We start from the raw sequence: 14,121 nt of genomic DNA on the forward strand, positions 1-14,121 counted from the left end.
CAGTGACCAGGGTGAAAATGAAACAGCACAGGAGAGTGTGCAGGACACTGCTCAGGGGGGCGTGATGCAGCAGGTGCCGGCACTGGGGCCCCACACCTCCTAAGCCCAGAGAGAGCACACAAAATGAGCCTAGGAGAGGCAAGGGAAGAAAATTACAGACAGGAAGGGATTCCATGAAGGTGAAACAACAGAGAAAAATCAATGACATTAAGAGCCGGGTCATCCTGTCACAGTGTCATGGGGGCAGAGTCATCCTGTGGCCCTTCCCCCTGAGTCCTTGGTCCTTCTCCCTGGGTCTCCCATCCTCCTTCGTCAGCTCCCCTGTTCTTCTCCGTTGGCTCCCCGTCCTCCTCTGTCAGGTCCTTGGCTCTTCCCCTGGGTCCTGGGCCACTGGTGCCCCCATCTGTGCTCCAGGTCCTCTAGGGCTCATTCATCACTTCTGTTCCTCCAGTACTTAGCCTGCTAAGCGTGTCTTCCAGCTCCACCACGGCCTCTCCTCCCCATCTGCCGTATGAGCTCATGAGGCCATCCAAACTCCTTGCCATGCCAAGGCATGTTAGCACGACTGCTAACGTGTTCTTTCCACCTTAGAGTTGGAATCCGTTGAACTTAAAGGGGCATCCCCTCCAGGATATTTTCTCTTCTTGTCTAAAGAGCTTCTAAGACTTTCATATTTGAGTATTTTTTGTAGGGTCCATATTGTTGTTCATTAACACTGTGAGTGCTAGGTCCTGGGCCTTCTTGGACACTAACAGAGGACTGGGTGTGAAGGACCCACCTGACAACAATATAAAGTATAATCCCATCCAACTTCACATTTTAATAAGTGCTTTTTTAAAAATGGTGTTGAATCACTAACCTCTAGGAAGCTGCCAGAAAATGCTATCATTTATCATTTCCACTTATTTCCTGAGTGACAAAGCTACCACTTTGTCACCATCTGGACTTGTAAACAAATGCTGAATCTTCTGGTGTGTTTCTCCTCTGAAATGAAGGCAGGCCTGCTAACAGTGCTGACTGAGGCCATATGTCAGGTTGGCACCAGTCATTAACTACTGTGTTCCTGCTCTCAGCTGCATCTACCTCAAATGACATACGCCCGGCAGTCCCAGCCCCATGTCTGGGAAAGCCCACCTCACTCTGCCAGCGAGGCAGGACCGTCTGGGGGCATCTGTGTCTGGCAGGTGCTGCTGACCCACCCATGTCCACAGCCCGAGGGCACCAGGAGGACTCCTCATCCTGGTGGGAAGTTCTGGAATTAGGTTTTTTTGAGATGGGCAGACGGTAGGCAGGAAGGCCAGGGAGCTGTGTCATCTCAGCATAGATGAATTATTAGTGTTTTCAGGGTTTTGAGCTGTGCTGATGTTCTTAGTCAAAGGCTGTTCTTTCTAGCAATTCATGTACAGAAATACCAACTACTTTCCTTTTTTACCTGACTATGAGAAAATTACTGTAACAAAAGCCGGCTTGTACTTCCAATAATACACTACAAATTTTTTGTTCAAGACACTATTAATTCCATGCAAAAAGCATATCAGCATGAAGTTGGCAGTCTCGGAGTTCCTTAATCCTTTCTCATGCACAATTTTGGTTTTGACGCTTCCTTGAACAACATGTACACCAGGGTTTCAACACTAAGATTGTTAACCTGTTCTCATTGATGAAACACGCTAGCCCTACCAGATAAATACTTAAACTGAATGTTGGTATTAATTATCCAATTACACATATGCACTTACACATACTTCCCCCTCCATTTGAATCTAAAGACCAACAAGTTCATATGGTAGGCAGTTAATTACAACCTCTGTGTCGAGGAGGTGACCTTGGGCCTGCCCCTTCTATTGTGAGGTGTAATTAGTTGCTAGATAAGAAAGCACACAACTGCTCAATGCCAGCTTAGTATTTAAAAACAAACTAATGTTTTCAATTTTAGTTAAATGTCCTCAGCAGAGATTATCACAGGAGTGGGGAAGACTGTGGCTCATTTCAACCCATCCCTGCTTCTTATAGCCACCCAGCATGTGCATCTGTTCTCAGTGACCTTTGGGGGAGCAGTGCCATGCACAAGTGCAGGCCCAGCAGGGGGTTCAGGGCTTGAAAACCCACAGCCAGAGGGCCCTGAGCATGCCCTGGGTGATGTGGGTCCTTTCCTGATGCCACAGCAGCCTCCTTTATTTAAGGACCCTACAACACCTGTAACATCTGACCTTTATCATGCTGGCAGGACTCAGCATCCAGCCCTGACCCTTAACCCTGCATGTCTAGCTGCCCTGGTTTATTCATCAGCACCTCCAGGAAAGTTTGAGCAAATGTAAAGGTGACCCAAAATGTCAACACATTGGATGCTTATTACTTTTTGGTACAAACAGGTCATTAGAAATGAACACTGCAAAAAAAAAAAAAAGAAAGAAATGAACACTGCAGTAGCAGGTTCTCTGCTACAGTTTCTATCCTGGGAGCGCCTCATCCCACTGGAAAACACATGTAAGCATAAGGTGGGCAGCAAGCACAGGTGCAGAGACCTGAGCGGGGCTCCTCAGAGGGGTGGATGGGGTCCCAAGAAGGGCCTCCACAATGGGCTGTGGCTGTAGACACACTGGACAGGGTGGGGACACCACAGAGGGTCCTGCGATGCAGCCTTGCCATCGTTGCCCACCTTGCACCCCTCTCCAGGAGGGAGGCATCTCAGGCCCCTGAAACATGTTTGTGTTGGTCAGAGCCCTCCAGGGGAACAGACTGATGGGACACGTGCGCACAGGGTGGGGGTGTGTGGACACACAGGTTTATCACACAGTGGCACTCACAGAGGTCCCACAATCTGCATCTGTAAGCTGGGGACCCCGGAGAGCCCACGGTGCACCAAGCCCCACAGCCCAAGAACCAGGGCACTGATGTCCCAGGGCCCTGACGATGACCTGGGGCACTGACGATGACATCCTGGGGCACTGACAACAACGCAGGGTACTGAAGACGACCCAGGGCACTGACAATGGCCAAGGGTACTGATGACGTCCCAGGGCACCGACGACAACCCAGGGCACTGACAACCTGGGGCACCGATGACAACCTGGGGCACCGACGATGACCCGGGGCACTGACCATGACCCAGGGCTCTGATGACGACCCGGGGCCTTGACGATGACCTGGGGCCCTGATGATGACATCCCAGGGCACCGACAATGACCCAGGGCACTGACAACCACCCGGGGCACCAACGATTACCCAGGGCATCGACAATGACCTGGGGCCTGTCCCAGCTCAAGCCAACAGAGAATTCGCCCCTCCTCCATCCTCCTGCTCCATTCAGGTCCAGTGGATTGGGGACTGGATGTGCCCCCTCCACACTGGAGGGGGTGGTCTGCTTTGCTTGCTTCCAGAAACACTCGGGGGACACACCCAGAAATATATTATGTGAGGCTGGTTGCCTATCCCGCAGCTCCCTAGGCTCCAGGGCTCCTGCCTGCTGCTCTGGGCCTTGGAGCTGCTGCTGCCGAGTTCCAGAAGGCGGCCTAGGATGAGTGTGTGCAGGGCCTGCCTTGTAAACAGGGCCATGCGGTGTTTTCCACAGACCCTGGGTTGCGCGAGTCTGACTTCAGCCTGAGTGATGCCCTTGGTTCTTTGTCTGACTCTGACATCAAGGAACTGAGGAGGGAAGACAACCTCAGCACACGTGGCAGCTGTTAGGACGGTCTCCGGGCATCGGTGGGAGGCAGAACCGTGCAGACGGCCTCTCAGGAAGAGGGAGTGTGGGCGTGGGGTCCCCAGGTGGTGGGCCGGCCTGGCATCTCCTCGCACCCAAGAAGCCTGTCCTTCCTCCGTCCAGTGAACCATGGCCAAGGCGTGAAGGCACACGGCTTCTGCTGCGTCCAGCACGTGTAGCTTCCCCACGCGTTTACACAGAAACCGTCACATATGAACTTCCTTAGTCAAGAATGCCCAGCTGCTTAAAAACAAAATTCATTACAAAGAATAGCCCATTCTTAACATTCCAACATTAAAATAGTTTTTATAAGAGCAAAACCGTCAGCCTCTTTATGCCAAGTGATATGTTAAATCTCATGTTTTCTATGAAGCGAACAGTTGAGGGAGATTTGCAGATGCAGCCAAATGCCCACTCGCCCCTCCCCCGCCGTGTCACATTTTCACTCCAATCATATTTTTTTCTCTACTTCTATTTCCAGATGTCTTTGACAGGAAGAGAGAGAGACACTGGTCCCACTTTCCCCCAAGCAAGCCCGAGTGCGCAGGTGGGCACAGGTGCTGGCTCTCCCTGTGCCCGGGTTCAGCCAGAAGGGTTCTGATGGGGGGGGACAGCACCAACCCCTTGGAGGAGGCAGGTCTTCACCAGCTGCCCAGCTCCCCTGCTCACAGCACAGAAGGAACTATTTGAACCCGCGACACACATATGGGAGACACGGGGACACCTTTGTGACAGGAGCTTCTGAGAGTCATCTTTAATTGGAAATGTGTGACATAACAGTGTTGCAGGGCCTGGCTTGAGTGCAGGCGGCTGATGGGCATGGATGTGCTGTGCTCATAGGGCCTCTCCACCAGGGACCCTTTCTGGGCACACACACTGAGCAGCTGAGCCCAGCGGGGTCACAGAAACCCAAGCCCACCAGGACCCTGACGCTGCACCTGGGACCTGGGTGGGAGCCACTGGCCTAATGGCTGACCTCGGGGCTGACCTCCGGGACATGTGCAGTGTCTGCCTCCAGGTTCATGGACCTGTCTGAGAATTTTGGTGACAACCTTAGGAATGTTCTTGCTGTAACTGCAAGCATGACAAAAAGATCATGACAAAAGTAACCAGAGGTAGCAGCCCTGCCTGCTCAGCTGCATCAACGGCTGAGGTACACCGTGTGCTGTGGCTCCTCCACCCCATGGACCCCTGTAACACAGCAGGGAGGGTACAGGTGGGGCTCGGGCTCATCTACAGACATGGGGCAGGGATGGAGGGGGAGGGACACGTGGGGCAGGGTCCCTGGAGCCACGAGACCAGAGGAGGAAGGTCGAAGGACCCAGAGCAGTGCAGGGAATCACAGTGGAGGATGGCCGGCCGGTTTCTGATGAAACTGGACCTACTTTCATCACACGATCCAGCAAACGAGTCCCTGGTTTCACCCAAATAAACTCAGGTCCACACAGAAGCTGCACTGGGATGTTCACAGTGGCTTCGTTCCTCATCATCAAAACCCGGCAGCAACCACAGGTGCCCCCAGCAGGTGGCAGGTCCATAAACCGTGTTCATCCGCCCTGGAGACACAATTGGCCCTCAGGTGTCAGGGGCAGGAGTCATCGGGACCAGGCAGTGGGAAGGAGTGGAGGGGAGTGTTCCCAGTCTCGCTGGTCACCTGGCCAACATAAAGCAAAGCTCCACATAAGCAGCACACGTGTCCCTCTCGGCCTTGGCGACTTTGTGCATGTCCAGGATGCGGGAACATCCACAGCCTCTACCCAGGAAACGGGGAAGGGGGATTTTGTTCAGTGGCCTTGGGCTGAGCTTGAGGAGGAGGAGCTTCGTGCCCATGACGCGGTGGTGGGAGGCACCTCTGCCATCCCTGCTCACCGAGGAGGGACGCACAGCCCAGAGAACCCACCTGTCAGGATGACATGGTGGCCAAAGTGGGGCCAGGGTGTCAACAGTGAGGATGGCAGGGCTGGCCCTGATGCCAGAGAGCTGGCATGGGGCTCATACGCCCGTCCAGGCTCTGCCCCCATGGCCCGAGGCCCGGGAGGCCCCGCACCCGCACACATGAGGCCTTCCTGGTCACAAAGGGCTACTTGCCCGCTGCTGCTCTTCTCTGGTGGTGGATACGCATTCAGGAACGCTGCCTCCTCCTGGTTCCTGGAACAGGACACGCTCAGGGGATTCTAAGCTGCGTGCAGACCTAACAACACAATACCCAGCTCTACCGCTTGAGGGGACTTCTCTGACCTGCCGTTGCCCGCGTGTATGCGGGGAGAGGGTCGCAGTGTGGGTGGCAATGCTCCTCTCATCCGTGCCATGGCACAGAAACACTCGCTCAGTATATGTGTTGCTTTGAGAGACTCTGAGGGATGAACAAGATTCCGACACATGGACTCGCCTGCGTTTGTCCAACCCAGCCGTCGCAGTCGGACTGTCGGACAGCTGGCAGTCGGCAGCGAGGGGGCTGTGCACACCTCCACCCCAGGTCGGATGGTGAGCACGTCCCGGGGGTCATGCTGCCAGGTGTGGGCAGAGGGCCCGGGCTGCTCCTCTGGCCTGCAGACGTGCCTGTGGTCGCACACCCCCCCACTGGGTGTCATGGTGACAACACGGACACAGACACATGAGGAGACGCCGTCTGTGGTGGCCATAACCTGCCGTTTGGGGGTGGCCTTGTGCACATGCTTGTCCTGCTCTGCCAAGCAGCAGTCGTCATACTGCCATGCAGGCCTCATGCAGAGGAATGATAGAAGCCGCGGGCACACACACAGGCTGACTGGGGCCAGGGCTGGGGTTGGATCCACGCGTTGCTCCTGCCACATGCTCCGACAGAGGTGGAAACTGCCGGCCCCCCAGGCCTCACTTCTCATAAACCAGCGGAGGCTCTCCCTCCCTCGACTTGAAGGCCTCGTGAAGACAAGAGCTCACCCATCAGCCCAATGTGGTCCAAGGATGACAAGATGAGCCCCTGTCAAGTTCTCCCCACCTTGCTCATCCAGGGGGGTCACCTGGGGGCAAAGCCTTTCGGGAAGGGGTGCTGGCCAGGGGCTGCTGGCTTCAGGGGAAAGGAATTCTAGAAATAAAGAATAAAAGGAGGGAGGGAGGAGGAGAGGGAGGGAGAGGGAGAAGGGGAGGGAGGGGGAGGATGATGGGAGGGTGGAGGGGAGGGAAGGAGAGGTTGGAGGGCAAGAGGGTGAGGGCAGCATGTTTTCACTCTGGGTGGGGACAGGACACAGCACGCAGAGGTGACTGTAAGCACCGGCAGGGGTGAAAATGCCTTTCGCGTCTCAGCTTGTCCAGGGCAGCGAAGACCAAACCCTCCTCTTTCCATAATTAGACAAACATGCAGACGCCATAGAAAATACCCTGGAAGAACCATGCACCCGATCAAACACAAGTCAGCACAAGATTTTATTCTGAGAGATGCTGGAAATGTTACCATTCTAAGTCTGACACCTAAGCTGCAAAACAAGATGCGCCACACTTGACCGAGGAAAAACACGACTCCAGCAGCGTCCTCCCCCAGGCGCTGTCCTGAGGCTCCGGGCCCCCTCCGCCTTCGTGTCCCCCAGCAGGCGCTGCACTCGGGGGCCTTGGGCAGCGCCCCTGCCCCGCGGGGTCTTCTTCCCTGTGGCACACCCCACCCCATGCTGCCGAGGTGCTGGGTACACGCGCTCCCCGACATGCCTCCTCTGCTCAACATCTGACCTGGTGTCGTGGTTGCTTCATCAGGGCGGGTCCCAGGTTCCAAGTAAGTTTAATAAGCGTTTTTACAGAAGGACTAGAAGTGGCTGTGCAGTTAGAGGAAGGTGGATCCATGTGGACTCTGGCACCCAGCAGCCCAAAGGATGTAGGAAATGCCGGCAGCTGAGAATGCAGGGCCAGGTCCTGAGCTATCCCCTCATTCTGCGAGGGCCCACTCGGCAGGCAGCCTGGGAGGGAGCAGCACTACAGGGGCTGGGCCAGGGACTACGTCAGCGCAGCAGCATCTGTGCCCCCGGTCCGGGCAGCGACGGCCAGTGTCTTCAGGGCAGCTGGGACCCCCTCCCAGAAGGCAGCTGAGAGCAGGTAACAGCTTCTGATCATGTCTGTGGATCCTCCCTCTGTGTGAACCGCATCACGACAGTCTCAAGTTCTTCATTATGAGCGGTACTAAGGCACTGGGCCCTGTCTAGTGTGGCGGGGGCGCCGTGGGATGCCAGGTGGTACTCAGGTTGGGGCGGTTAGCAGGTGGGCTGAGATGCACCTGTCTGCCCAGGCAGCCGAAGGCACCTGGGCCTGTGCTCCTTGGGCCCTCAGAAGGGGACGCAGAGCTGACCCCATGTCCCCAAGTCCACACCCACTGTGGAGACCACCAGTCCTGGAGCCCTCCTTCCCACTCACTCTGAAACATATTCTTTCAAAATCAACTCTCTTCATGTGAGATTTCAGAGTGGCTGGGAGCTAACAAGCTTCCTTTTTGACAAAACACAACACCCACGGAAATACCAGTTTTTACCTCAGTAGTGTTTTATGTGACTTTAAAGAACATTTTAGGGATCCCTGGGTGGCGCAGCGGTTTGGCGCCTGCCTTTGGCCCAGGGCGCGATCCTGGAGACCCGGGATCGAATCCCACGTCGGGCTCCCAGTGCATGGAGCCTGCTTCTCCCTCTGCCTATGTCTCTGCCTCCCTCTCTCATTCTGTGTGACTATCATAAATAAATAAATAAATAATTAAAAAAAAAAGTTTCTTCTAAAAGAGCATTTTATTTCTACTATGACAAGAAGGGAAGCCCAGGACTTGAAGTTCTTGACTGACTTAGGGGCCCATTTCTGGAATGTTCTCCCGCTCCCAGGCCCAGAGCAAGGAGATGCAGGGAAGGAAGCAGCATAATAGAGTTTAAACATTTGCTGGGGGCATGTAAGAAGCATCTTGTTTGGTTCTGATTCTCTATCATTTCCCTTTAATAAAAAAATCAACTCAAGAGATCCATATTTACTATGGAAATTGTGGCAGCAAAAATAAAGGAACCCAAAGGCTGCAACCCATTAGCCTTTCAGTACCTCTGCTCATAACTGGGAGCCCCTGGGGAAGATCATGCAATACCCCTGCCCTGTGTGCTTCTCGGTCCCCTGTCCTAGCCCCCCTGCCGGTCAACATGTGTGTCCACCCTCCCCAGGATGACCTCTGTGGCAGGACACATGGCCCATCCTCACCACAGCTGGGTGGTGGGAGGTCAGCACAGGGGAGCGAGCATCAGGGACACAGGCACCTGCCGGCCCCTCACATCACGCAGCCTGTGTGCGTATGAGATAAGTTCATGTAACATAACTTCACCATTTACACTATCCTAGGTGTACAATTCAGTGGTTTTTACTCTCCCTATATATATTTAAGTCATTTTTGGAGAGAGAGAGAGAGAGAAAGAGAACACACATGCATGGAGCTGGGAGGGGCAGAGAGAGAACTGCAAGCAGAGCCCGCTGAGTTCAGAGCCCGACACAGGGCTCGACCCCAGGAAAATCACTACCTGAGCCCAAATCAAGAGTCAGACGTTCCACTGACTGGCCCACCCAGGCACCATGTGGTTTTTAGTATGTTAACAATGTTGTGGGATCATCACAATGATCTCATTCCAAAATACTTCTATCATCCCCAAAAGCAGCTCACGTTACGATGTCCTCCTCCCTCCATCCTTGGGCAAATACTGATCTACTCCGGGTCTCACTCCATGTCTCCATAGATCTGCCAACTCTGAATACTCTGTATACGTGGACTCATCCAGTATGTGGCCGTTTGTGTCTGACTTCTTTCACTTGGCATGATGCCCCCAATGTTCAGCCACACTGTAGTGGGGTCACTGCTCTACTGGCTGAATGATCCCTCCTGCTGTGTGGATGGCCACCCTGTTCCATCCATGTGTCGCTGGCGGGTTGGGTTGTTCTCACCATTTGGCTGCTGTGGGCAACGCCGCTTGGACACCAGTACACCTGGTTCTGTGTGCGTGCGTGTTCCCTAGGAGTGAGGTCACTGGTCACACAAGCCCACAATGCTGCAGCATTGATTGAGGATTTCTCCACGTTTGCTCACTGGTCTTTCACCCTTCTCTGTGCTCACAGGCCATTTGTATGTCCTCTTTGGAGAAATGCCTATCCAGATCCTTTGCCCGTTGTCACTTGGGCTGCCTTCCTACTGACGTGAGTGTTCTTTACATACTCTAGATATAAGTCTCTTACGTATAAACTGGAGATAGCTTCCTCTATTCTGCAGGTTGTTTTCATTTTGTTGATAGTATCTTTTGACACAAAGTTTTAAATTCTGATGAAATCCTATTTTACCTATATTTTCTTTTGTCATTGATGGTGTCATATTTAGGAAACCATCACCTACCTAATCCAAGGTCATGTCCCAGGTCATTTCTAAGCAAAGCAGCTATGGCCCCGGTTCAAAATGAACAGGACCGCGAATAACACCCCTTGCTTGGGGTCTGGCCTTCTGAGCTCTTTCTGCTTGTCCCAGAGACGAAGTCCAACCCCAGATCCCAGGCGTTTACAGAAGTTGTCTAGAACCAACATCATGTGAGAATGAACAAACCAACTGTGCCCTGTGTAAAGTCCTAATTGAAGGAATTAAGAACCACTGAGGTCGGCTATCAGTTTCCAGACTCACGTGGGTGTGATATATGCCAGGAAATGCACTGCTCTGGAATGCTGGAAAAGTCGACCATGGAGGAGAATTCAGGACACAGACCAGACAACGGCAATGGTCCCTGCCTGGAAAGTGACCCCACCCTGGCAGACAGCCCCCAGCAAAGGGAGAGACAGCGGGGTGCCTGGTGGCTCGGTCAATAGAGTGTCTGCCTTCGGCTCAGGTCGTGATCCTGGGGTCTGGGGATCGAGTCCCACATGGGTCTCCCTGCTCAGCAGGGAGCCTGCTTCTCCCTCTGCCCCTCTCCCTGCTCTTGCTCTCTCTCTCTCTCTCAAATAAATAAATAAATAAATAAATAAACAAACAAGCAAGCAAATAAATAAATTCTTTAAAAATAAAGTAAAAACCAATGTTTTTTTTCCTGCTAAAAGTTTCCTCAAATAACAGATCTTTCTGGAAACCATCTCAAAGTCAGCTCTAATGTGCTTTACCATGTCTAAGTTTTGGGGGCTCTTGGATGTTCACAGCCTGTAGGGAGGGGAGCGGGGGCTCCTGTCCTGGGCAGCCCTTGACTCTCTCTGCCAGTTTCAGGGTTCCGCTTACTGATGCAACCACTGAGGTTGGTGACACATGCAACACTGAGCCTACTGTTCTCTGTCATGTGGCTTGAAGACGGAGGGAGAAGCCAGGCTGCGGTACAGCCCTGCCAGCTGAGGGTGGCCTTCTGCCCTTCCAAAGCCACTGCTCACGTCATCAGGGGTCCTGAGCATGAACCAAGGGGCTGCAAACACATGTCTGATGACATTTGCTGCCTCAACTGTCCTCAGACCCCCTGTGGCTGCTTGCTTGGTGCCAGGGCCCAGCCCTTGAGCCTGGCACATGAGAAGCAGGCTTGCGGGCCAGCCAGGCACTTCCGGGGACCTTCCTGAGGCCACACCAGGCCACGCGGGATGAGAATGCTGCTTGCTGGAGCTGGGCCCGGATGAGCTTCCCAGCCTTTTCCTCCTGGGTCCTGCCCACCTTGAGGGCCTCCTCCATGGGGGTGAGGTGGGGTGGGTGGGGACGACACTGACCCAGAGCCAGCAGCACCCCGGACAGCACGCGGAGGAAGACCTCACGGCACTGCTCCTCTGCTAAGGTCAAGACGGCCCTGCAAACCCTGTGCTTGTCCCCATATGGTCATTCATTTAAACAGCAGGCAGAAAGAAGGGCAACCCCAGTGTTGGGAGCAGGACGGATATGGGGTTAAGAAGAAGGAAAATGCCCTGTCATCTTGCCTCCCCACAGTCTGTGGTTCTGTCCTCCCCCCAGGGTCCGTGGACCTGCCCTCCCAGTCTGCCCAGGACAGACCCCTCCTAACTAAGGCTTCGAGGGCACCCTGAGGCACCCTGAGGGAAGGGACGTGCCTCCATTTCACCGTTTGACACCAAAACCCCAGTGTGTACCTGGAAGGGGATGCTAAGCATCACAGCCAGCACAGCTGTTAGCCACTGTCCAGCTGACTCCCGTGACCCCACTGCCCGCCAGCACTAATGACCTGCTGTGTTGTTGTTCTGGTCAGAGGACAGGTAATCCCAACAGGCTTCCTGGAGGAGGTGCTTTGGAAGGGTTGGTTTGGGATCTACACTGATGGTCTATGGGGAGGAACAGCCAAGGATGTGGAGAGGACATGAGGAGCCATAGCCATGATGAAGACAAGAGGTTGGGGGAGGTCAGGAGGGATGTGGGGCCTAGGGGTCCCTTCTTAACACTGATGGAGTCACGTCTAACCTGGAAAAAGTCATAGCCGAGAGAAGTATGGGCACCAGGAGGGAGGAGTGGCTGCAGACACAGGAGGAGCAGGATGCAGGGCAAGCACCCAGCAGACAAGCAGTCTGCATGAATACTCCACGTTCTCCCTAACGTCTGTGGCTGGAAAATCCAACACTCCCGAAGCCGCACACCCGGTGTGCTGTCTGAATACAGAAAATGGGAGAAGCTCCCAGAACCAGTTGTCCTCCTTATGAAGCCTATTTCCTACTCCCATCAAAACCTAAACCAAACATGCCCCAAAGTCCTGAACCACAGAAGCAGCTTTCACTGCCTGTAACTCGGCTGGGGACAAGGGCCAGATCCGTGGCTGGGGCGGCAGGAAACACGGGAAGAAGTAAGAGCACAGGCCAGCATCCACCTTCTCCTGCCGCTGCCTCTGGCAGCGAGGCCCAGAGCAGCTCCACGCGGCGGGAACGAGTGTTGACAGGTGTCAGATGCAGGCTGCGGGCGGGACATTCTGTCAGCAGGCCGCCCCAGCCCTGGAAACTTTCGCAGGAAACAGGCTTAGGGTAGATCCCGGCCCAGGGAAATGGCGTGTCTCGCCACAGATGCTCAATGGTGACTTTGTGTCTGGTTTTCCCAGAAAATGCTGAAATTTGCCATTAAAAACTGCACAAGCACCCAGAACAGTGTGTGAGCGACATGGGGCAGGTGTGAGTGAGGAGGCGACAGCCAGGCTTCTGGGGCTCTGTGTGCTCTGACAGCTGCTGTCCCTGCGGGCAAAGCCCAGCCCCGAGCTCAGGGGCCGCCCGGTCAGGGTGCTGGTGCCCCTCCCTCGGGGCTCTGGGGTTTCTGTGGCACTTCGGGCTATACTCAGGTGGGAAGACATCTCTGGGCCTCCTTTCCCTGGGGAGCCCCTGAGCCTGCCTGCTGACTCTTTGTCTGCCCCCCCCCCCCATTAGCCTGTGGCCCAGCTCTCCTCCCGGCTCCGCATCAGCTCCACTCTGGGATGGTGGGCACCCGTGGCTTCCGCACCACCATCTGGTCACGCCCTTCTGGAAGACCAGAGGTCTTTGTCCACAGGACACCGGCGGCAGAGAGCAGTCACTCCTGCAGAGGGGTCTGTGGGGAGACACGGTGGCCGGCGTCCCACACGGCTCAACAGGGACACAAGGGGAGGGGCCTGTTTCCTGGGCCTTCGACACCTCCCCAGAGCCGAGCCTATAACCACTGACTCTGGGCAGCGTTGGCTCTCCTGTCCTTGGTCCCCTCCACTCCTGAGTCCTCAGTGGCCTTTGGGATTTGTAGCAGCGGCCCCTCCTGCTGGGAAGCAGTGAAGAGCCAGGAGGAGAAGGAAGAACCCACACTGCCCGACTGTGCCTTAAGAACGTGCAGAGTCGAGGGAAACAACCGCCTGCTTTCCTACGTTCTTGCAGAAGCCACAGGGGGGTCTGGTCACAAAGCCCCAACTGGAAGGTGCCATTCCTGCCTCAAGCGCATGTAGGAGACTTTCTCACCGAACCTCGAGGCACCCGGCCCGAGCCTCCACAAGGGAGGGCCTGGAAAGATGATAGCAGACGCGCCGTAACTGCACCAGGCCGAGCCTGGGAGCTGACATCACTCAGGTGTGTGTCGGCGGAGCAGCTGGCGGGCAGGATGACCTCACCTGCACAAGCCCCGAGCTGCAGCCACATGCCCCTGCCCGCCCACCCAGCGCAGGGCAAGATGCTGTTCCTTGCCAGGGCCGGGTCCTACCATCAGCAGGTCAGAGCCCCCAGGGCCCCCAATGCTGCTACGTGCCCCCCAGCCCGTCCCCACCACCCGCAGAGGCCGCGCTCGCTCTGCAGTGTACCCGGCCTCTGTGCCTGAGTCCTCCCAGCAGCGCCTACGGCCGAGGGGGAAGAGCCTGCTGGTGGCGCGAGTGGAGGTGGCATGGGCGGTGGGATGGCGGCAGATGAGTGCAGACACCCCAGGAGCTTCGGGTTCAGCCACTGCCCCAGCCCCTTGGCCCCTAAGGCTGCACTGGCCCCTGGATCAGCGAGCTCAG

General features: G+C 55.2%; 1 protein-coding gene across 1 annotated transcript in view; it reads right to left on the bottom strand.

Annotated features, from left to right (window-relative positions):
• Window positions 1-14,121, bottom strand: part of PARD6G (par-6 family cell polarity regulator gamma) — an 80,473-nt gene that overhangs the window by 19,447 nt on the left and 46,905 nt on the right. The gene's annotated exons all lie outside the window — the stretch shown is intronic.

Source organism: Nyctereutes procyonoides, unplaced genomic scaffold, assembly GCF_905146905.1.
Source record: "Nyctereutes procyonoides isolate TBG_1078 unplaced genomic scaffold, NYPRO_anot_genome, whole genome shotgun sequence".
In the NCBI taxonomy this organism is placed as follows: Eukaryota; Metazoa; Chordata; class Mammalia; order Carnivora; family Canidae; genus Nyctereutes; species Nyctereutes procyonoides.